We start from the raw sequence: 25,155 nt of genomic DNA, 5'->3' as shown, positions 1-25,155 counted from the left end.
TGATTTTCTGAGGGGTGTTGTGTTGGGCCATCAACCTGTGCTCAGACACTTGGGGGCAGGAGTCCGTGTGTTACAGCCTTTTCATTGAGTTAGCAGAGGAAAGCTCCACATGTTGGGAGGAAGGAGAGCTTGGGGAGGAGGGACTGTGGATGAACATGGTTCCTCCAAGGTCACCTCTATCAGAAGATGGAACCAGTGAACTCTCGAAGGCCGGGAGGCCACGTGCGGGCTCGACTCTCTCAGGAGCACTGGGAAAGATCAGCTGCCACACCTGAGACAGCCCCTCATTGATCTGTGCCTCTGTACCCGGACTGCTAACAACCAGCTCAAATTGGCTGATTTTTCCACATTTGTCAGGGAGCCAGCTGCACTGGCTCAGCTGAGCATCTGCAGAGAGGAAAGCAGAGAACCAGGAAAAAAAAGCTTTTAAGTCATTATTCTTATTCATTTCCCTATTCTCTGCCACACCCCTCGCAGTCTCCACTGCCATGCCTCTTTCTTCTTCTTCTTCTTTTTTCAAAAAATCTTTTTATAACCATCTTTTCCTTTATGCAGCAAGAGCCCTTGGCATCCGTCCATGACCTGTCTGCGTCAAGATCCTCCTCCCTGGTAACTGGGCCTTTGTTGCTCCACTTCCTGATTTCCTTCTCTCTCTCGGCCTTTTTCAAGCTTCTGGCCCTTGACACCCCAGGGCTCCCATGGAATAACCGCACTGTTCAAACAAAGGGTGTTCGAAAGGGTGGTCAAGTTGGCTCCCTCGAGGAGGGCTGTGGTTACAATGCAGAGGACATGAAAAGACCCAAAATAAGACATGCATTGAGATGTCTTCATTGTGGTCGCAACCTCACCTGCAGTGTGCTCGCATCATCCTCTTCCCCATGCTCAGGCTACCTCATTTCTGGATCATGGTTGCTTCCTTCCACCATTCCTGGGCTGTCGTCCTGCAGGCTTCCAGGCAGGAGATGGGGATTTCTTCTTCTCTAATACTTTGAAAGGACAGAAAGAACTAAAATGAACCCAAAGAGGCAGACATGGAGACAAGAGACGGGCTGGTGGACCCAGACCCAGTCCTTGTGGTGCAGTGAATGTTGGAGGTTGGGGGCGGGGGGCGGGAGAGGTTTCAGGGGATCCAAGTTACTGATGCAGAAAATAAGGACAAGACATGGACAGAGTCCAGTGGGAAGAAAGTACTAATAGACTAGGCAGGACTATGTACCACCCAGGCAGAGTGTGGGCAGGTGAGCTGCTGCAGTGCCCAGGGGCTGAGGTATATATTTTTAATAGATTTTTTTTCCATCCTTAGTGGCACCCTTTGCCTGTGGGAGGGTCCTTTGCCATATTTAGAGTGGGTCTTTGTCCCAGCAGGTGCAATTGAGATAACATGCTCTGCCAGTATGTGTTTCATTCACAACTTTAGTTTCCTCCTGGGGGTGTATTTTTTTTTTCACTATTAGAACAAAGCAAAGCTTGGTCATTGATCAAAATGGCACTTCAGTTGGTTGAAAATGGATTTTTTGCTTATTAGTTCATTATAGGCTGGTAATTTCCTGATGATAAAAGCCTGTGAAGAGATGGTGGTTTCTTCCTTGATGTGAGCTGCATACCTGGTCACTTGCCCAGGCCAGTTCTTTACTTGTCCCATCGCACCATGTAGTCAGCCATCTGGCTATCTGTCCTGCTTCATTGGAGTTCATGAAATGGTAGTCTGAGAGGAAAAAGTGGGTTTTGATTAACTGAGGGAGGAGATGTAGATCTGATTATCCGCACAAACCACTAGTTAAGTTCCACTCAATCTTCTGTGATTCCACAGTGTCTCTTAGAGTATCCATCAGAAACTGAATTCTCAGTGCAATGGTGTTAACTCTTGGGACCTTTAAGTGATCAGATGGCAATGGCTGTGACTTTGTGAAGCACTCACACCATCGTTATTGGATTGGTTCATTTTATAAAGATTTATTTATTATATTGAAAGTCAGGAGTTAGAGAGAGGTTTACTCCTCATATGGCTGCAAATGCCAGTGCAAGGAAGGCCAAAGCCAGGAGCCAGGAGCTTCCTCTGGGACTCTCATGTGGGTGGCCCAAGCACTTGGGCCATCTTCTCTGCTTTTCCCAGGCCATTAGGAGGGTGATTGCTAGGAAGTGGAGCAGCCAGGACAGGAACCACTGCCCAAACAGGATGCTGGTGTTGCAGGTGGTTGGTGGCCTCACATGCTGCACCATACGCTGGCCCCAGAGTGGGTTCCTGATGAAAGGATGAGCTTGGCCTCCTTCTTCGTGCCTTCTCACACCCGTGGGATGCCTTATGCCAGGTTGTGATGTGGCACAAAGGGCCTCAGCAAACACGACCCCTTGATCTTGGACTGGTAACCTCCAGAATCATGAGCCAAATACACTTGGATTATGGAGTTTCCCCGGTCTGTGGTCTTCTATTACAGCAACTCAGGACAGACCAGGACACAGCCCTTTAAACAGAATTGGTAACAGGATAGCTACCCTGATAGCCACCATATGTGAGAAGCCTCACGGTGTCAGCCTATAAGCATTGTGATCACGGAAGGTTCTGGAATATAAAGGGGAACTGATGAGGGGCTTTAGGGCTTCTTTGTCTGGATTTATGCCATTGAATTCTGTTTCCTTTGTTTTAAAATCTAATTCAAAAATAAGTAAATGCCCCATGGGTTAGATAACTCCTGTTAGCATCCTCTCCTTTGGTTAGGTGGATTTGAGAAATAAACCTATTTGTCTAGTCCAAACTTGGACCAAACATTAGATTTTCATTTGCCTTCAAATTGATTTTCTGGTTAACCCAGAGTGTTACCAAGTGGCTCTAGGGGGCTTCCATCAGATGAGGTAACACTAAACCTTTTCCCTTCTTTTATGGCTTCTGGATATTTAGACATAGAATATATTTTATTTACTTTTGAGAATTGTATGTCTAGAGAGGTATTAGATGAAAAAAATCTTTTGTTGATTTTTCTTTTGAGATACAGGGATTCACTGCTTAAATGGTCCTTAGACACACCCACTAGAGGCACTGTTTGCAAGTACCTATTTAAGAATACTGGGCCCAGCATTATGGCATAGCAAGGAAAGCTGCCATCTGGGGTATGGGTTGCCAGTTAGTGTCCTGACTACTCTACTTCCCATCCAGCTCCCTGCTTATGACCTGGGAAAGTAGCTACCTGCTATCCATATGAGAGACATGGAAGAGACTCCTGGGTCCTGGCTACAGCTTGGGCCAATGCTGGCCATTGTGACTATCTGATGATTGAACCAGTGGATGGGAGATCGATTCTCCCCACCCCCCCTCTTCTTCTCCCTCTCTCCCTCTCTCCCCTCTCCCTCTCTGTGCAACTCTGACTTTCAAATAAATAAACATTTTTTTAAAAAATGAAAGCAATATCAAGTGCTCTCCTTGAAGGTTTAAGAAATTGTAATTAGTTTGCCTGGACAAAGGGTTTTTAATTCTCTGTAGCATGAGAATTAAACAGACTACTGATTGTTAACAGTGTGTCTACAACACTGAAACTAGATCCCTGGTGTGTAACTTGGTTTCCAAGTTACTGAGCTATTCTGTAAAAGAGCCAGCATTAATAGCTTCTTCACAGTAATGTTGTGAAGATGAATAAGATCCTGTCTAAGAAGTGTCTGATAGAATCCTTGGCTTATGGTATATGCTAAGAGAATGCTCAGACTTAGCCATTTTTCAGAGACCTGCAGTGTGCTGATTCAACTTGGAAAAGTTGCAGCTGTCCAAGCAAAAACTGAGCTTATCAGAATAAGGCCATTGTATATAGGCAGCTACAAGCTACATGGTTAGATAAGGGTAGTACGAATTGTACGAGGGCTTGCCCAGGCACTCCTGCCTTCCATTCTCAGACAGTCTAACACGTGGCAGAGAGGGCAGGGTGGTGGGACACCTCCAGTTCATGGTCCAGTTGTTTTCCACTGAAGCACTTCTAAGCCTTTTTTGTATGGGTCCAAAAAAGCCTTCTTCTATATGGACAGTTAGGTGCCACCAGGCCAAAGTGAATTTTTTCTTAAAACCACAGATGGACTTTAGGGCCAGCACCTTGGCTCACTAGGCTAATCTTCCGCCTGCGATGCCGGCACCCTAGGTTCGAGTCCCGGTTGGGGCGCCGGATTCTGTCCTGATTGCTCCTCTTCCAGTCCAGCTCTCTGCTGTGGCCAGGGAAGGCAGTGGAGGATGGCCCAAGTGCTTGGGCCCTGCACCCGCATGGGAGACCAGGAGGAAGCACCTGGCTCTTGGCTTTGGATCAGCACAGCCCTCCAGCCATAGCAGCCATTTGAGGGGTGAACCAATGGAAGGAAGACCTTTCTCTCTGTCTCTCTCTGTCTAACTCTGCCTATCAAAAAAAAAAAAAACAAAAAACCCACAGATAGACTTTAGACTTGCTCAGTAACTATAGTATCTTTTCTCTGTGAAACAGTGCATTTTCATTTCTAGGAAAATCCTTTCTGCTGCATCTCTGACAAGTTCCATGGTGCCAAAGGCTCTGCCTATGGGACAAGGGATGACAAAAGATGGGCTGATGTTGCCGAGGTGCACTCAGACCCACTTAGCAACTGTGGTGATCCCATGATAGCTTCCTGTCTAGATCCTGGCCTGACCTCAGCACTAGGTGGGGGACATAGGATGTTCACTCACAAGAGTTAGAAGGATCCAGTCTTGACTGTTGTTTTCCCCATGCTTATATAGGAATCAGCCGTAAGTTGAGTGCATTGTGTCTGTAGGACTCATGTATGTGAATAGTAATGGCAATTTTGTAATGCACAGGTTGCATAGTGTAGTCCTTTCATCCTGTGACAAGTATGGGAAATACGGATGCCCCTACACTTCTCGAATCAGAAGCTGGTTGATGGTGCCTTGCCCTCCCTGAGATCTGGGTGGGTGCTTGAGTTGGAGGATAAGTGGCTAAAGTGGGATTCCTGTGCTTTTTACAGTCTTGGGGGCAGGGGGGGAAGGGATGCCTGGAGAAAGTGGAGCAAAGAGAGTCCCATGCACAGGATGAGGGACAGGTGAATATCCAGGTCATTTATTGGAATCTTCTTAAGAACACACGGCTGCCAGCTAAATACTGGATACCCAATTAGATTGGATTTTGAGATAAATAAGGAAAAATTTCCTTAGTGTAAATATGTCCCTTTTAATGCCCTGTATTTTCATTTGCTACATCTGGCAACTCTTATCTGAAGGTAAAGTTGACTTGGGTAGAACATTGGCAGACAAAACTGGGAATAAAAGTCATGTTAATGTTATGCATCTCCTAATAAAACCTGTTGAAAAGGATCTTTTATTGTGAGGTATTTTTTCCTTCCAAAGTTGTGATTCAGACTAGTTGTGAGAAAACATCAGACAAGCCCAAATTGAAAGATTCTTGCTAAGTGTCAACATTGTGAAAAAGAAAAAGTTGAGAAACCATCACTGAAAAAAATTAGAAGACATGAGCGACTAAATGCAGTTTGGAGATCCGAATGGGGTCCAAGGAAGAATTAATATTGTAGTGAAAAAAGTAGTGAAATCAGAATGAAGTCTGTAAGGTCAATGGTAATATCCTAATGCTTTTGTCTTCATTTTTGCCAATGTGCTGTGTTTATGTATGATGATAACATCAAGCAAGTGGGGTGGGTGGTATACAGGAACTCTGCTATCCTTACAGTTGTTCTGCTGATCTAAAGTTATTTCAAACTGAGAAGATTTTTTAATAATTGGATTGGGTATACCTCCGGGGCTTTGTGGGTATAACCTTCCTTTGTTTTCTTGTGGGAACTAAGAACAATTTTCCGTACGTGCTAAACTGAGAACATTGAGGTAGATTATGAACACGTCGCACGTGTCTCTTCCAGCACTGCAGAGGCCAGCAACATGGCAGTGGTTTGAAATCTGTCATGGACAGGTGCAGTCTCTTCCATAAGCAGATGATGGTTTTTGTGGGAATGTTCACAGGAAGCCACGTTTTCTATGTGGTTGTTCACTCCCGAGCCGATGGGGATGGATTGTTGGGCTGGAGGAGAGGTCTAGTAGGGTGGAAGTGTGCAAAGAAGCTGCTGAAAGGATGGCTAGACAGGGTATCCTGATTGTTCTAGAAAATTCTGTTTTCTCCCTGTTCATAGTTTTGTCTACAGTTTGGGCATTATGAGGCCAAACCAGCTTGGAATTGCAACAGCTTCTTTTCTTCCAAAGAGTTTTTCCACAGCCCCAGCTTGCAAGTATGGTGTTGACCAGTGTGTTCTAGATTTTGTGGTTTCTGTTCAAACTCTCGGGCTGTTAAGCGGGTTCATTCCCCATCCCCCATTCACTGAGGTATTCCCTGCATTTCCTTGCAGGGAAACAAGTATGTAAGTCTCCAAACCATAAGCACTTAATGTTTTCTGTCTTCTTTTTTTTTTTAAGGGTTATTTTATTTATTTGAAAGGCAGAGTCATGGGGTGAGGGGATGGAGATTTTCCAACCCCTGGGTCACTCCCCAGATGACCACAATGGCCAGTGATGGGCCAAGCCGAAGCCAGGAGCAAGAGTTTCATCCAGGTCTCCCACATGGGTACAGGGGCCCGAGCACTTGGACCAACTTCTGCTGCTTTCCCAGGCATATCAGCAGGGTGCTGGATCAGAAGTGGAGCAGCTGGAACACAACCCAGAGCCCGTGTGAGATAACAGCGAAGCTCTATCGGCTAATCCACAGTACCGGCCCTGGAAGCTCAATTCTTAACCAAAAATGAGTACAGATAGCTTAAATCCTAGCCACTACCAAGAACTCTGCATTTCAACCAAGTCTTCATTGTATCCTTGCCTCCCCTCCCTCCAAACTCATACGCCATCTCTGTGCCATTTCCTCCAGCAGGAATCCATTTGTATTCCTGTTTTGAAACTGTGCATTAATGCAGTGATACTTAAACATATAGGTTCTACTACTTCCTCATGCTCCTGTACTGATGTTCTTCACTGAACACTGTTTCCCATCTGCTTCTCGGGTCCAAAGACTTGATTGCATTTATTCAGCTATAATTGTCTTAATTCTTTGTATTAGAAGCTTCCCTTGTTTCTAAGGTTTTACTATTTTAAATAATACTTTTAAAACTTTACTATTTTTACCTCTTTTCATCCTTTGAACTATTCTTAGGGAAGACTTTTAGTTGTAATGTTATTTGGATGTGAAAACTCATAACATCCTTAGGGCAATGCATATGTTACCTGTCAATTTAATTTTTACGTGTGTGAGATGGCCCAGAAATTGTCCTGTTTTCCTCTCTAGACAATGTCCATCACCTCCTTGAACACCCACATTGAAACTTTCCCCATCCAGTCTGGGGTTTCCAGGTAAATCTTTTTTTAAAAGAAAAGATTTATTTATTTGTTTGAGAGGCAGAGTTAGAGACAGAGGAGGGGTGGGGAGAGAGAGAGAGAGAGAGAGAGAGAGAGAGAGAGAGAGAGAGAGAGAGATCTTCCATACACTGGTTCACTCCCCAAATGGCCAAAATGGCCAGAGCTGAGCAGATCCGAAGCTAGGAGCCAGAAGCTTCTTCTAGGTCTCCCACATAGGTGCAGGGGCCCAAGGACCTGGGCCATCTTTTACTGCTTTCCCAGGCCATAGCAGTGAACTAGATCAGAAGAGTAGCGGCTGGAACATGAGCTGGCACCTAAATGGGATGCCAGCTCCGCAGGCAGAGGCTTAGCCTTCTGTGCCACAGAACCCGCCCTTCCAGGTAAATGTTACCTTCCGTATTCTGTTTGTGGTGTTTCCTTCACCCATCCATTCAACACTTTAGCGTGCTTTATCTGGATGTGTTCTTTGGGTGTTGGCTAGACGTTGATGAAGGAAGTTCTGCTTTCTCACCTGCTTCTGGGAGAATGAGGTGCTGTTATCTCCTGCATGTAATCCATGCCTGTTCAACAGAGATTGGGTTTTCCATTCATTTAAAAACTGCTTCCTTTGATTGTGAGCATCTACCAGTTGTTGAATACATGAAAATGAATAAGGGTTGGCTCTTGCTACTTTGAAAAACAGTTGTTAGCTGTTTGAATAAAGATAGCATATAGGAAAGGACTGCTGGGATTGGGTGAAATAGAGAACCGTTTTACTTCATTGTTGATAACTCACTTTACCTAAATAGATCTGAGCTTTAGACTTTGACTTCCAACCACATCATATTTTAGAAGTCTATTAGTCTAGTCCTTTTTGCTGTTTTATAATGTCCAGTGCTCAGAACCTTCAGATATTGGGTAGGTGTGTATTGAAACAATGGCCCAGGTGGTTTTGGTGTGGGGGGAGCCTGGAAAACTTCCTCATGCTGTAGGTATAGGTGTTTGGGTACAGATATGTGCACATGCATGCATTAACAGGTGTATAAGGAAGTAACTTTGTAATTTTGTACATAAATATTTCATACATTTTAACTTATCTGTTAACCTAATTCAGAGAACCCCAGTTCTTCCAGAATTTGCTATCTTACCAGTTTACATTCCTGATGAATGCTTGGGATAAAAATGCTGGCTATTTGGAAACCATTTCATATCTGGGAATAATTCATGTTGAAGCAATTACACTGTTTCTTAACAGTGCGGAGGACTGCCAGTTATACTTCTTATTTCATAGTTTGCTGCAAAAAGCACAAGTCTAAAATTTGCCCATTTTCAACCTGGTGAAGTTTGAGTTACTGCCCAATCACAGAGTGAGACAAGTATAATTATATCTTAAAACAATGGCTAATAAAAAAAAGAAAGAAAGAAAACCACACATGAGCCTCCCTAATGCCATAGTATCCTAACACTTTTCTACTATTAATTGTCAAATTAAAATTTCATTTATTATCTCATTAAGCCCTCTGAGTGCATAAACTCTATGTTAGGGCATAATTGGAGCTTTTTAAAATAAAAGTTATATTTGATCTAACGAAATAAAGTCTGTTGTATTGATTTGCTTGGGAAACAAAAAGCTCAGATCTCAGCATGAGCCAAATGAAACTACTGGATCCATGAGTTCAAATTAGTGCAATTAATCATATGACCTCAGGGTGTTTGAGCTGAGGTTCAAAGTTAGTAATCTTTTACAAAAATAAATATCCAGGGAATGTGTAGCCAAAGAAGCTCTTAGGTATTAGAGTTTGACTGTGGGGTTGGAACCGCGTGTGGACTGAGGTCCAAATCTGGATCTATCACAATGAGTTAATAGACTCTATGCAGCTCCCTACCCTATCTGAATCTCAGTTTCTCCATCTTAAAGCAGACTTAAAGCATCCATTCTACTCTTGCATGTATACCCAAGAGGAAGAAAACACATGTTCACACGGAAGCTTGAATATTAATGTGTACCCAGTGTTGTTTATCATGCCAAAAAGCAGTAGCAATCTGTATGTCCATCAATTAATCAATGAATACATAAATCATGGTTTTACATATTATGAAATATTATTCAGTGATAAAACAGCATGAAGTACTGATACATGCTACCACTTAGATGAATCTAGAAATCATTATGCTTAGAGAAAGAAAATGTATAGAAAACATCTTATATTGTATGATTTCTTTTATATGAAATTTCTAGAATAGGTGAACCCATGGAGATAGAATGCAGATCAGTGGTTACCAGGAGGTGATGGGGAGAAGAGAATAGAGAAGGATCATTTAATAGATATGGTGTGCTTTTCTGGGGTGGTATAAAGGTTTTGAAACTGGAAGGAGATGGTGATTGCATAACATCATGAATACACTAAATGCCACAAAACTGTGCACTTTAAAATGACTAATTGTGTTACAAATGTGTTTCATCTCAATGAAAATAAAATAAAACCAAGAAAGTGCTAGGATTAAATCAGAATGATGTACAAATAGCTGGTGCTCAAAAAAATACCCGCCCCCTACTTTTACTTCTCCCTCCTTTTCTGTATAATTCCATCTTCTCTCCAGTGTTACAGCAAAGAGAGTGAGATTACCATATTTTCAACTGGAAATTAGTGGAAATGTGGAAGAAGGGGTGCAAGTACCAATTTCGGTGCACCTGGAGTAGATAAATCTAGGTCAGCCCTGTACGATGTTAGTGTCTGTTGAACCACATTGTGTACCTTGTTCAGAGTGTTTCAGGAGCTCCGTAAACATCCTAGAGTCTTTGGAGGAGTGGGAATGGACAGAGACAACTTCAGCATCCTGACCACTTCATCTGGGGCGGGCGTCTTCCAGGGAAGCAGCGAGTCATAATTCTAATAGTTTAGCAACAGAGGATTTGCCATGGTCGATGGGCTGTTTGTCAGCAAGGCAAGTGCTCTGCCTTTGGCTATGACTTTTATGTATTCTTTCCAGTGGAGGCAGAACAACAGAACAATAAAATCCCCAAACAGTACACCCACTGGTTGAAAAATAGGCATTTCCCGAATGGAATGAAGGTAATTGCCTTCTGACCTCCGAGGTGCTCAGTTCATTTCTAGAAGCATCACATGTGACTCCTGTGCCATTAGCATGCTATGACTGATTGGGGTAGTGTGTGCTTCTGATTTGCCACCCCAAGGGGCAATGATATTTCTACCTGTTTCTAGAAACAGGTAATCTATCTTTTGCCCCTAGTGTCTTCCTCCTCCCAACCCTCCTTCACACCTGCCAGACCTGCTTGAAGGTTCTCTGTGCTGCCTTGTTCTCACTCTTGCCACTGAATTGCTGATTGAACTACGATCTGTTCACTGTCTGGGCCCTTGGAATTACCTGGCAGTGGGCTGATGCTTAACATAGTGGTAGGAACAGAGCCAATGTGGGTGAACACATGGAAGTATCAAGGGAATGGCAGCTAAAGATGTCATGAAGAGTGGCTGGCATTGTGGCCTAGCAGGTTAAGCCACCACCTACAATGCCTGCTACCCATATGAGTGCCAGTTTGAGTCCCAGCTGCTCTGCTTCTGATCCAGCCCCAAGATGGCCCAAGTGCTTGGGTCCCTGCCACTTATGTGGGAGACCTGGGTGGAGTTCCAGGCTCCTGGCTTCAGTCTTGCCCAGTCCTGCCTGTCACAGCCATTTGGGGAGTGAACCAGCAGATGGAAGATCTCTCTCTCTCTGTAACTCTGCCTTTCAAATAAATAAAAAATCAGTCCTGAAATATGAAGACAACAATAGCATTTGATGAGGGATATGCATGGAATCCAGTTAATCAATTAACCATTTGCCCTTGCATGGCTATTGTGTGGCGAGTACTTGCTGACGACCAAGGCCAGGATGACACTACCTGCATGGCCTTGAACAATTAACTAGTAGTTCTTGGCTTCAGTTTCCTTATCTACAAATGGTATAAAAATGTGTCCTCAGGGCTCTTTGGAGAATTAAATGAAGGCAGCCCAATACTTATCACAAAAGTAAGTGTTCCACAAATGGATAGTGAGCATGCCCAAATCTCAGCTTCAACCTTGTGGGGGAGCCTATACCACCTTCTAGTATTCTAGAACAGGTATGAACCCTCCGAAACACTGTGCAAATCATACAAATACTAAAGAATGTCATTCCAAATCTCTTCTTTTTGGTGTCCGAGGGAACAGGGCTTCCCAGATGACTGGAACAATAAACACTTTGTTACCCATCATTTTTGAGCATGAGTCTGTCTTGCGTAACTGTGATTAGATGCACCATCCTCCAGGCAAGGGGAAGGGGCTGAGACAGAGGCACAGAGGTGAGAATGACATTGTCCAACAATAAGGAGACACCGTGTATTTGGAACAGATGGAAATTATTGGACATCAAAACCCTGTGTCTTTGGTCTTGACATCTGTGCAGAACGCCAGTTTCCCCAGCTGACCACAGCGTGTTGGAAGTCCCACCCTACCCTGTTTCCATGATTACAGTCTTCTCAAGGAGACACTACTTAGTCTTCCCCAAAGGGACATTTGGCATTTCTGAACAGAAGAAATAGCTGAATCCCAAGTGCTTGAGTCACCCAGTCTGAGGATTGTGCCAAATCAAAGCCTCAATGATTGCAGGCAGTCGGCCCCCTAAACTGAGACAGAGCAGGTCTTTCAGGGCAAACTTGAAATTGGTCTGTGCTTATGCAAGCATCCTGGCTCTACCAGACCTCCATGCCACCAGCATTGAGAGAATTATCCTGTAGTTGGAAGCAAGCGCCCGTCAATAACAGCAACCACAGTGTGCGAGGTGCTTTATGATCTAAGCACTGGCAGAAGTTTTCAGAGGCGTCAGAGTCTGTGTGTCTGGGCAGTGTGAGCTTGAATGGAAGCCTTCACCCTGCGCCTAAGAGCCTGAGTTGTCACTGGTGCTGATGTTCCAATGGCCAGTGACAAACACCAGCTTCTCACCCAGCCAGCTCCGTACTCTGCTGTGACTTGCTGTGCTCACTCGGGATTTTGGCCCGGTTGGCAAAGAGGTAGCTTCAGGTTATTCAGATATTTGAAAGATGAGTACCTGAGGGCTGATTGTATGCCGCTTCTGATTCTATAGCTGCAAACACAAGGATACTGGATTGGCAGGCAGGGAACCCACTGCTCTATAACTGCAAAAGCAAGGGTACTGGATTAGCAATCAAGGGAACCCTCCATCTTTACTCCCCCTCCAGGGTCCTGTGTCCTAATCCCCACTTTTATGTCTTGCTGTGGTACCACCAGGGAGTCTTAGCTTCTTAGGGCCTGGGACTCTTCTCTAAGTTTAAGTGACTTGATTGAATTAGTCAGGGTGCTTTCTGGTTCCCACAGCCTTCCAATACTATGGAGATTTTAATTTGAAGCTTTATAGAACTCTTTGCTTTAAATAAAAGATGTCAGGATGAGCTCCTTGCCTAGCCTAAGCACAAGATTAATCTTTCATGTATGAGGAAAATGTTCCTCACCCATTTCCAAATAGCATATGGCTTTTAAAAATACAGGCAGCCAAGGGCAAGCATTGTGGCGCGGCAGATTAAACCGCTACTTGTAATGCTCACATCCCATATCAGAGCACCAGTTTGTGTCCTGGTTAGTTCACTTCCCATCCAGTTTCCTGCCCATGTGCCAGGCAAGGCACTGGATTGTGGTCCAGCTGCTTGGACCCCTGCCATCCATGTGGGAGACCCAGATGGAGTTCTGGACTCCTCATTTTGACCTGGCCCAGCCCTGGCTGCTGTGGGCATTTAGGGAGTGAACCAGCATATGTAAGTTTGCTTGCTCTTCCCCCCTCAACCCTTGCTGCTTCCCTCTGTTCCTCTCCCTTTCAAATAAACAAACAAACCTTTAAAAAGGGAAATACTGGTATCAAAGTTTAGGAATGATTTCACGTTTCTCTTTTTGGATCAGATACCCTGTGCCAAACATGTTCATTTACTTCTTAGTTCTCTTAGATGGGAGCAAGCCTTTCTCCTTTATTTTAAAAATGGGAAGACAATTGACATTTCCTGCTTCACTCAAAGATACAAGCAATCACACTGCTTAACTTCTAAATCCCTTCCGTAAGGAACTTCAAAGCCAAGGAGGAAATTAAAAGATTTTAATCCACTACTTGATCACACCCATGGTAACAGAAGGAGACCTCAGGATTCAGACAAGAGGGCATCAGACTTATCAGATTTACACACCTCTCATTTCAAAGTGGAGGAAACTCAACCCTGAGATTTTTTTCTCTTCCTCACCTTTAATTTGTAACAGTGGAAAGGCTCATGTGTTCCAAAGAGGCTGTTCCAACCACACTCGTCCATAGTGAGTCCTCTGCCTCCAGGTGCAAACAGTACCTGTTTTCCAAACTTTCTGTTTCCTGTAAAAAGCATCACTGGTTATCTGAACAGCACTTCCCATTACCTATAGTGAAGAACCAGTCCATTCCCTACCCTCACCACTAGTTTTTTTTTGAGCAATACTTTTGTTAAAAAGTCAAGGGCCCCTGCTGTGCCACAGCAGGTAATGCCACCTCCTTTGATGCCAGCATCCCATGTGGGCACTGGTTCAAGTCCCGGCTACTCCACTTCTCATCCAGCTCCCTGCTGTTGTGCCTGGGAAAGCAGAGGAAGACAACTCAAGGACTTGGGCCCCTGCCACCCACATGGGAGACCAGGATGGAGTTCCAGGCTCCTGGCTTCCATCTGTCTCAGAACTAGCTGCTAGGGCCACTTGAGGGATGAACCAGCAGATGTAAGAGCTCTCTCACTCTCTTTCTCTCTCTCTAACTCTGCCTTTCAAATAAATAAATAAATCTTTAAAAAGAGAAAAAGTTGGGACTGGTGCTGTGGTGCAGCAGGTTAAAGCCATGGCCTGCAGTGCCAATTTGAATCCTGGCTGTTCCACTTCTGATCCAGCTCCCTGCTAATGCTCCTAGAAAAGCAGTGGAGGATGGCCCAAGGACCCCTGCACCCACATGGGAGACTCCAAGGAAGCTCTAGCTCCTGGCTCTACAATTGGCCCAGCTCCAGCTATTTGGGCCATTTGGGGCATAAAGCAGTAGATGGAAGACCTCTCTCTTTGTTTCTACCTCTCTCTGCAACTTTGTCTTTAAAATAAAAGAAATCTTTAAAAAAAAAAAAAGACAAAAAGTTAAAATGAATTTTTAAAAAAGTTAAGGGAAAAAAGACATACACAATATAAGCCCAGAGTATTATTATTAATGTCCACAGGCAGAACTTTTCACTTTGGAAGAGATGTGCCCTGTTGCCAAAGTGCTCTTATTTCCAAATATTCTCAATTTCTAGGCTTATCTCAAACTGGTAACAACAAATTTTAGTTGAACTCTGGTTCCTGGACTGGACCCTGAGTTACACCAGTTATCACATGATGAGCCTCATTATTTTTGCATGCATGACCTCCTGTGTTGTGTAAAATGCCTGTGGACAGACTTTGGGTTCTAGGTATTTCTGTACCAGACGCCCTACTCTTTCCAGTAAGATTTGTAAGTAGGTAACAGTCAGTAGCAATTATGATAATGATGATGATGATGATACTGATTTTTATTATAAATCATTAAAATAATTAGTAGCATTATCAGTAATAGCAATGCATTACTATAGCAGCATTATTACTGTTCATTTTAAAAACAAAAATATGTCTAGTATTCGCCCTTTGCAGCCTTTCTTTGTTAATATTATATCGAAGATATTACATTTTTTACATCTAGTTTTTAAGGAAGGCATACTTTTTAAAATCTAAAGAAATCAAAGCAATGTTTATTATCATCACTCCATCAGCATGCTGTATTTTCTTATCAAGTGATTCAGACAAGTACTTGATGCTTTATTGGTTGCAGTGTTAAAGGAAACCTCTGTTCTATTATGACCTGGCCACTAAGCCAACCAAGCAGGGATTTCAGTGGCCACACATGACAAGGACTGCAGATTTTATAGAAGTAGTGCAGAGAAAAGTCAGCAGACTGTAACGACAGTCAGCACCAAGAATGGGAAACCCTGGAAAGGAGAGAGAATCCGATTTCTAAGGGTTCCACATTATGATATTCAAAATGTCCAGATTTCAGCAATAAAAAATGACAGTCGTGCAAAGAAACATACCTATGGCCCAAACTGGGCAAGGGGAAAGACAGTCAGTAGCAACTGTCCCTGAGGAAGCCCTGGAATTACCAGAAAAAAAAAAAAAAACAAACTTTAAATCAGCTGTCTTAGATACAGTCATCCTTCGTTGTTTGTGGAAGATTGGTACTGGTAATAGTAATTCGGTATATATAGTTCTAATACTATATGCTTCAGGGAATAAAGACAAGAAAAAAAGTGTATTTGTTTAGTACAGATAACAATTTTTGATTATTTTTGATCCATAGTTAGTTGAATCCAAGCGTGCAGAATCCACATGGAGGACTGACTGTGATTCATAAAGCAAAGTAAACCATTTATAAAGAACTGAAGTAATATAGGAGAGTGTGATCACACCAAATAACAAATATCAGTAAAGACAAATTACAAAAAAAGGGACAGATAGAAATTCTAGAGTTGAAAACTACAGTAACTGAAATAAAAAGTTTCTTTAAAAAGAAAGGAACAGCATTAAAAACTCACCCTTGCTGATTTCAATGCTTCTTACAAAGCTACAGCAATCAATATAGAGAGTTGCTGTCACGTGGATAGACATATAAGACCCATTCATTGATTCTGAGTAAGAGTGTCAAAGGAGAAAGAAATATCTCAGCTAATGTTGGCTGGGACAATGGAATAAGTAAGTACCTGCAGAAGAATGAGTTTGGATTGTTACCTCATATTCCATACACAAAAAATTAACACAGGATGGATCAAAGGCTAAGATGTAGGAGCCAAAACTATAAAAGTCCTAAGAGGAAACAAGTGTAAAACTCCATGATTGTGATTAAACAATGGTTCCTTAAGTATGAACAAGAAAAAGGCATGAAAGAAAAAATTGATAAATTGGAGTTCATCAAAAATTAAAAGCTGTTTTACATGAGTGGTCAGTATCAAGAACATCAGAATGGGATAAAGTACTTGAAAAGCATTTAAATCATAAGGGACTGATATCCAGACTATATAAAAACTCTTAAACCTCAACAACAAAAAGACAACCAAGTCAAAAAATAAGATGGGTAAAGGCTATGAATAGATGTTTTCCCAAGAAGATATACCAAGGACCAGTATGGAAAGATGTTCATGAAGAAGAGCACATGAAAGGGTACTCAGCTTAATTGTTCATTAGGGACATGCAAATCAAAACCACAGTAAGACAGTACTTGATACCAACTAAACTGGCAATAATGATGATAATGATGATGTTGAAAATAACTATTAGAGAGGCTAGAGAGTAACTGGAATTCTTGCACATGGCTGGTAGAAAGGCAAAATGACCTAGACTGTGTGAACAGTAGTTTGGTAAAACTTAAGCACTGTATTACCATTTGACCCAGCAATTCTATGCCTAGGTATATAACTAAAGGTGGATTTTTGAAAGATTTATTTATTTATTTGAAAGGCACAGCTACAGAGAGAGAAAGAGATCCTCTATCAGCAAGTTCACTCCCCAAATGGCCACAATGGCCAGGCTGAAGCCAGGAGCTAGGAGCCTCCTTGCATCCCCCAGGTGGGTGCAGGGGCCCAAGCATCTTCTGCTGCCTTCCCAGGTGCATTAGCAAGGAGCTGGATCAGAATTGCAATAGCTGGGACTTGAACCAGCACCCATATGAGATGCTAGCGCCATAGGCAGAGGCTTTACTCACTGTGCTATGGTGCAGGCCCCTAACTAAAAGCATTTAAAACAGGTTCATACAGATTGTAGGTCCCCACATCAGTATTCATAGCACTATTACCAAATGTTCATCAATTTATGGGTGAGTGTGCAATAGCTGGTGTGTCCATGAAATGGAATATTATCCATTAATAAAATCAAGTGAGCCATGCTGCTGCAGGGATGAACCTTGAAAAGCATTATGCTAGGAGAAGGAATTCAGACATGAAGTAGCACGTGTTGTGTAGTTCTACTTCTCTGTAATCTCAGAATAGGCAAAAACCATAGGGACAGAAAATGTTTTAGTGGTTTTCAGGAAATGGAAAGGAGGAGAAATCAGGACTGTCTGCTTACTGTTATGGGATTTCTTTTGGGGCCATATTCTGAAATTATCTTCATAGGTGTACAACACTGTGAATATACTAACAACCATTGAATTGTACACTTTGAAATGGTTTAAAAAGTTGAATTTTCCCTCTATTTTGAAAATGAGAAAACCTTTCTTTTCATAGGGAATTATTTCAAGATACCTTATAGGCATGGATTTCAAACATTTTGCACCCAAATTAGCATCTCTTGGTTCTGTTTTTACCGTGAGCTTTTTGGTGCACGCTCCTACTTGATCTGACTCCTTCATGTGTGAAAGGAGGAAAAAGAGGCCCAGAAAGCTTCAGGTTCTTCCATTTAATGCCCCCTTTACTGAACAAAAATTGTTCCCTTCTCTGTATGTGTGTGTGTGGACTGTTTATTTAGCTTCCGTTTGACTTTGGTGGAGGGAGAAGACCCTTTTAAGGAAAGACTTTTGCAGAAGTTCTGGATGACAAATCTGTGGGGTGAAGGCATTGGGCACTTCAGGTCTGGTTTGCTGCATGACAGGCTCAGGTAGCTGAGACTTCTCCTGCCCCTCCTGCCAGCATGGGGTGCCCACATGGCCCAGCTCACATACCCCACACTCTGGCTCAGTCACTTCAGTAGTGAGATGATGACCTGCTGGCTGCCTCCCTTCCCTGGGTTGTGAGTGAATTGGCCAACCTCCAGAAAGTTCCATCAAGTAGGAGCCGTGATGGGAATCCTTGAAGCTGATACCATCACCCAGTACCCATGCCAGCCTCTGCTGATGGGTAGGGAGGAGAGATTTAGGATCCAAGACTCTCATCCCAGAAGGCCTCACGGACTGCAGATTGTGTAAGCAGAGAGTTGAAACTGGAATGAGTGTGTGCACACACATGTGTTTAGTGCAAGTGGCTGGGAAGTCAGAGGGGACACAGGTCAGGAGTGGAAGGATCAGAGAGCCTGGTTCTCTGGGTCCAGCCTGGCTCCATGTCTACCAGGGGTCTTCAATCTTCAGTTCTCTGTGTGCATTATCAGCCCCACTTTCTAGATGAGAAGGGAGAGTTCTCTGAATCAGCTCAGCCTGGCAGGGGAAGGAGTTCATGTTAGGTGGCCCAGGTGCCACACTCTCAGGGAAAACCAAGTCCAGAACATGATCCTGTGCATTCGTTTCTGTGCTCTTCCTAATAGACTTTCCTTACTGTCATTTACATTTGCAAAACTGGAAATGAATTCATTCGGGCAGCTTTGGAATAGCCCCAGCCCTGTTGATGAATGCTGGGAGATGTCTTGAACAGTGCAGGACACCAAGAGTCCCAGGAGGAACTTGTGACTTCTGGAGAGCAGGACTCCAGGACGTGGTTTGCCCACTTTGTCTTCTGGGACATCACTTGAGAAGTCATTGCGCTCCTTGCCCTGTCTGTCATGCTAGGTTGCGACTATTTAGGCACCTGTTGCTCCCTGCCCTGATGACTCACCTACCCTGCCCTGCTCCATACGGCAGCTTCCAGTGGCGTCTGGGGGCAGCTGTGTTCACCTTGCCCTGACCCTTCCTCTGTGTGCTCTCCCAGCAGGGGCTTCTTTGTAAGAGGTGTGATTTATCACTCATCTCCCCCCTGAAATCCCAGTGCCCTCTCGCCTTGGGAGGGACCTGGGACTCTCTTGTACGTGGACTTGAGCCCTCTGCAGTCTGACCCTGGCCCACCTTTGGGGGGCTCTGCTTCTGAAGGCGCACCATATTTGTTCACCAAATCTAGCTGGGCCAACAGCTTGCATTGCCTGAATGTGCTGGCTTTTTCCCATTTCTTTCTTTTTTTTTTTTAACCACTGGCAGAATCTTTGCAAATTTCAAAGCAGCTACAAGGGCCCCTCCTGCGGGAAAACATGGTTGATGCCTTGGTTCCCTCACCCCCAGCTAGGGCCAGAGACTGTTTTAGAATGAGCCCATGGCCTTGGCATTTAAATCGCATGATCCATGGACTCCTGGAGGCTGTGGTGGGGATTTCTCTGGAGCTGTCCCCTAACACACAGTTTGGCACATGGAGAAGGCTCATGTGGGACGGATAAAGCTCCAGCATGTAGTCCTCATGTATTTTGGCTCTCACAGGTCCTGATGACCCAGGAGCCACAGAGTGAAGAGCTTCTGTTTGCACCTCTGTGATAATCACACATTTCCTGGCAGACCTGGGCTCTGGGCTCTACTGGGACTCACAGGGTGACGGTGTGAAGGGGAGAGTGAGTAAGGTGGGGATTCTCCCAGCATATAAGCCAGGGAGCCCGAGACGTGAGATAGCAGAGCTGCTGTGAGCCAGCGAAGAGGCGCTAATGCAGAGAGCTACTGCGGTTCGGGTTCAGACACAGTCTCTGTACTTTAAAAAAAAAAAAAAAAAGATTTTATTTACTTGACAGGGATGGAGGGAGAGACAGGAAGAGAGAGAGGAGAAAGAGATATCGAGAGAGAGAGAGATCTTTCATCCTCTAGTTCACTCCCCAACAGACTAAGCTGGGCCAGACTGAAGTCAGGAGCCAGGAACTTCCTGTGGATCCAGGAACTTCCTGTGGATCTCTCACATGGGACACAGGGGCCCAAGCACTTGGACTACCTTCCACTGCTTTCCCAGGTGCATTAGCAGGGAGCTGGATCGGAAGTGGAGCAACTGGGACTCTGATCGGTGCTCCAGTGTGGGATGCTGGCATTGCAGGTGGCATCTTCATCCCCCTGTACTACAACACCAGCTCCCGTCTCTGTACTTCTATGGGTGCTTGAATAACAGCCTGATAGGATGTAAGATAACCCAGGCTCAGAGAATTCAGGGAAGACCGTCAGAGATAAGCCCAAGGAAGAGTTGATGTTCCCTTACAGGGGGCCAGGATGGGAGTCGGGGGGTCTGTCCTCCTAAGTGGACCAGGGACTGTCTGCAAATCAGCCTTTTGGTAACAACCCCCCCCCCCCCCCAGGACTCCAGGAGTAGCACATCCAGGAAGGAAGTCAATTAAAGTGGCTTGAAATGCAGCATTCTGCAACTGAGCTATGCGTTGGGTACAAAAGGTTTGGCCCAAGTGAGAAGGCAACGGTGTGCTAAAAATAAGCCCTCCCTCTAAAGTGACCCTCCGCAGGCTAATTGCATCAGGGGATTCCATGTATGGGGCTGCCAGCCGTGCACAGGGCTCATCGGCCCGGCCCGAGGCGGTGTCTCCTGTCTCTAGCGCTCAGTTACACAAGGCAGTGATGGCGGGAAGCCTGATTGAGCCACCAGCGGTTCCCAGACCCTCAGTGCCAAGGTGACTTTTGTCTTTGTTCTGCATGAGGCCCAGCCCTGACAGCGTCACCTCCTCCCTGCGCCTGGCTACAAGGGTCTCAAGGGCAACTTGTGTTGTAAGCCGAATAATGCGAACAGCTGGGACGAGGCGCCTGCCAGAGGTCGCGGCTCCTGCACATTTCCGAGTGAACATTTTCAGTAGCAGGTGAGGCAGCAGAACTACTGCAGGCTACGCTTTGAGGCTGCAGACTTGAAAACCCAGAGCGTGTGCACAGCAGTGGGCGAAGGCTGCCCAGCCACCCTGTTTGACCTTCACAAACCCTTGAAGCTCAGACAGAGCCCGCTGCGGGGCAGGGAAATTGGGCGGGTGGCAGAGAAAAGTCAATGGCCCCTAAATCAGGAGACAGAGCTTGAATCCTGTTGTCCACCCGGGAGCTGTGGCATGTGAGACGCCTCACTTCACCTCCCTGGGCTCAGCGAGTGTGGACTGGAGGGAGGGCTCTCACGGATCTCACTGAACCTGTGATCCTGGGAGTGGCTCCATGGTGTCTGCTTCCTGTGTGGGAACCTCCCTCCCTCTTTTTCACTCGGCACCCACCAAGGTCCAGGAGGCTTTATTTAATTTTGTGAACTGCCTCTGCTTTTTGTTCTGACCCCAGATTTTCCAAGATGCATTGGATGAACTTGCAAAGCTGTCTCATTTATTTTCTGCTTCTCAATCAAGTGGAACCTGTTTGAACTTTTGAGTGAACAATAGTCGGTTGTGCTGCAGTTACATCAGGCCAGAGGATAATAATAATAGCAATGATAATTGTAAGAGCAGCAAATGCTAAGAGAACATATCGCTTGAATTGCATTTAAATCTCTCTAAAACCCCTATGATGTAAGTAATACTGTTATTCCCATTTTACAGATGATGGAACTGAGTTCAGAGAGGTTGAATGACTTTCCAGGAGTCACACTGCCAGTTTTAGGTATTACAGCAGTATTTGAACCCAGAAGTGAGGTATTTCCCCCAGTGATTGATTAGAGAAATTCTAGGCTTTGATTTTAAAGCCATCTCTCTCTCTCTCACTCTCTCTCTCTCTCTCTCTCTCACACACACACACCATACTCACAAGGAGCAGAACTCATGCGCATGAGTGAGTTCCAGAGTTCAGTGTCATCGTGTGTAACATCTGTCCAAGTACTTGTTCCAGCAATGTTGTACGTGCTTGGTTGGGAGTGTGCTTTGTGAACTGCGCGCGCGCGCACACACACACACACACACACACACACTGAGTATTTTTACATAGTCACCCTTTATGCTTTATTCTGTTGTCATTGTTGTTGGGCCTTCTAGTGGAGTGATTAGTCCTAGTGTTCATGTTTCTCTTTTTTTTTTTTTAATTTTTTTTTATTTTTTGACAGGCAGAGTGGACAGTGAGAGAGAGACAGAGAGAAAGGTCTTCCTTTGCTGTTGGTTCACCCTCCAATGGCTGCCGCGGCCTGTGCGCTGCGGCCGGCGCACCACGCTGATCCGATGGCAGGAGCCAGGAGCCAGGTGCTTTTCCTGGTCTCCCATGGGGTGCAGGGCCCAAGGACTTGGGCCATCCTCCACTGCACTCCCGGGCCACAGCAGAGAGCTGGCCTGGAAGAGGGGCAACCGGGACAGAATCTGGCGCCCCTACTGGTACTAGAACCCGGTGTGCCTACACCGCAAGGCGGAGGATTAGCCTAGTGAGCCGCGGCGCAGGCTCGTGTTTCTCTTTACCAGGCTTGGCTCTGAGTAGCTTTTGGCTCTTGTCAGTATGCACATTCAGTCTATTCTTAAAGGAAGGGTTTTGCCACCATTCAGCTGCTCTGACTGCATGTGTTTCTCCCAGTTATCCCAGTGGCCTGCAGGATATTTTAGCAGTGGAAACATTTTTATAGATGCCTAATTTGTAAGGCAAATGGAAGCTTCTCCTCTGAAACAAGAATGGGAGGCTTGACCCTGTCCTCTCTTCTCTCCTGTCCTGTTCTTTCCCTTGCTTCAGAGGCCTGGAGGGCCAAGGCAGCTCCAGGTTCTGGGGGAGACAGTTTGCAAACCACTGCTCTGGCCCAGGCTGCCCAGTGGTGGGAGAGTTAGTGTCAGGGGCTCCGTGCCCATTTTCCAGGTCAGCATGACCAAGTGCTGCCTGGGCATTGAAGGCCTCCACTCATCTCTCTCAGTATTCCTACAGGCCACAAGCCATGAGAATGTGACTTCTTAGGGAGCATCTTCTTGGGTCCTTTCATCCACTATCTCTGTCTGTAGGGGAGTTTTTGAGAGGTTTGCAGGCATGCTTCAGGAAGGAAGAAAAAGGGAGCTTGGGGGCTCTAAAGAGAAAGGCTTATTCTGAGGCTGAGCATGATGGAGGCGGAGGGAAGAAGAAACATTTAAGGATTGCAACGGAGTCAAGAAGAGAATCACACAGATAATAAGAGAAGTCACATGGAGCGGGGATTTCTGAGCAGATCCCTGGCTGCATTTTGGCCGTATGCTGGGTCCTCCACTTGCAGTTATGGGCCTCACACAGGACTGGGAGGAGGCCGTGTGCACCTGCTTCATGCTAAGCCCTGGGGGGGCACCAGCAGGCACCTGTGGGACGGGAATGCCTCCCTAAGGAACTCTCTGTCTAGTCGGGAGCATAGTCCAAAACTCCAGATCAAAGAGGAAATCAGAAAAGTAATAAAGGAGATAGAAATGGAGGGGTAGGGGAGAACAGACGGGGGTCTTGTCTTTGAAAGTATCCACCAAAGCAGGGCTTCCACTGACAGCCAGCAGGTGGTCCGGCTCAGTGCCAAAATGGGGACCTGGAGTGAAATGTTGGACTCCACATTTTATCTTCCCAAACTCGTTTTGACTTTTAAACAAGAAGATGTTTCTTCCGTGTTTATGCCCCAAAGGAGATATAAGATTATGGCTGCCTTTTTCTGGCCTGAGTCAGTGTGATTGCATGTGGCGAAGGAAGTTTTCTATCCATCTCTTGTCTGAAGTTTGCTGGAGCATAAGAAGGCACACCTATTTTTGCTTAATTGCTTTGAAGTTCCTTTCACTTTAGAATGTCATTATCTAGTAGGTGAAAGCAACGCAGATGAAAAAAAAAATCCCTTTGAGGGTCAAGGGCAAACAAACAGGCCCCTATTAGTTTGGAGGGGCTCAGCTAATTACTGGTAAGCTGGGGAGCAGGTTTTTTTACCGTATGAGTGTAATAAAGCCATGGGAGCGTGTGGAGGATCATTGGATCTAATCCTGCAATTTACTCATTTTCTCCAAGCCCAGCGCTGTGAAACAGGTTCCCATCCAAGTGCCTATTTCCTCTTGGGAATCAATCCCTTCGTTACAAGTGGAATCACAACACCTTCAGTAAGGCCAGCAGTGGCAACAGCTTCACTGTTGGCTTTGGACTTACAGCTATGCCTTGTGGAATTCTGTATCTCCAGGGCCTGGCACAGTGCCAGGCATGTGGTGGGGCCTTGCTTGGTTGATGTTCTTGGAGTGGAACTGATCTGAACAGAAGCAGAGGAGTGGCGGTGTGCAGGGGTGTTGAGGCCTGGTGAAGTCAGAGGAGTAGCTGACACCGATGGAGCATTTGCCGAGAACCAGCCTACCCTTGTTGAGTCCTTTGTTTGTTTCCTTCCCATTGAGGTCTCACCAGAGCTGCAGGAGGTGGGACTATAAGGAAGTATTTTCTAGGTAGATCAGGTAGGTAATACCTTAGGCTGCTCACAGTGCCATAACAAAGTAACTCAGACTGGGTGGCTCACTCAGCAGGTTATTTCTCAGAGTTCTTGAGGCTGAGAAACCCAAGGTCAGAGTGTCAGCAAGGTAGGGTTCATCCTGAGGCCGCTTTTCTTGACCTGTGGGCAGCATCCCTGTGGTCATGTGCTCCCATATTCCCTTCAGTGTGCACTCCTGGAGGAAGGGAGAGGGACAGACAGAAAGAGAAACTAGTCCTATTGGATCAAGCACAACCCCCACCCCACTTAGGACCTTGTTTAAGCTTCATTGCTCCCTTAGGGGACCTGTGACCAAATACAGCTGCCCTAGCCATAGGGCTTCTGCATCCACATTGGAGGAGATCACATTCAGTCCATAACAAGAAACCAGCACAAAGTCACAGAGCTAGGAAGTGTCAGTGGAGCCAACTCAAATTCCTTTATCCCAAAAACTATTCTCAATTGTGAGGCAGTGCTGCCATGGTATGTGGAGTTACAGTTTAGTGTACAGGAAGGGTCCGAGGCTGCAACTGAAAATAGTGTGATGAGGTTGTCTGGGCTCAGATGAACCCTGTGGACTTCATCTCTTGCTGTCCCGTCTCCACCCTTGCAGTTCCCTGAGGCTTTAGTGTGTTGTGTCCAGTGTTTCAAGTCTGGAGCATTGCTGTACCTAGAGAAATGGTTCTCAACCTTGACCGCACATTGG

General features: G+C 45.2%; 1 protein-coding gene across 3 annotated transcripts in view; it reads left to right on the top strand.

Moving 5' to 3' along the window:
• Nucleotides 1-25,155, top strand: part of RORA (RAR related orphan receptor A) — a 760,993-nt gene that overhangs the window by 249,520 nt on the left and 486,318 nt on the right. The gene's annotated exons all lie outside the window — the stretch shown is intronic.

The sequence above is a fragment of the Oryctolagus cuniculus genome, chromosome 12 (assembly GCF_051225735.1).
Source record: "Oryctolagus cuniculus isolate XC-2025 breed Fujian yellow rabbit chromosome 12, ASM5122573v1, whole genome shotgun sequence".
Taxonomy (NCBI): domain Eukaryota; kingdom Metazoa; phylum Chordata; class Mammalia; order Lagomorpha; family Leporidae; genus Oryctolagus; species Oryctolagus cuniculus.
The sequence above is the reverse complement of the archived record's forward strand: the minus strand, read 5'-3'. Positions and strand labels throughout refer to the sequence as shown.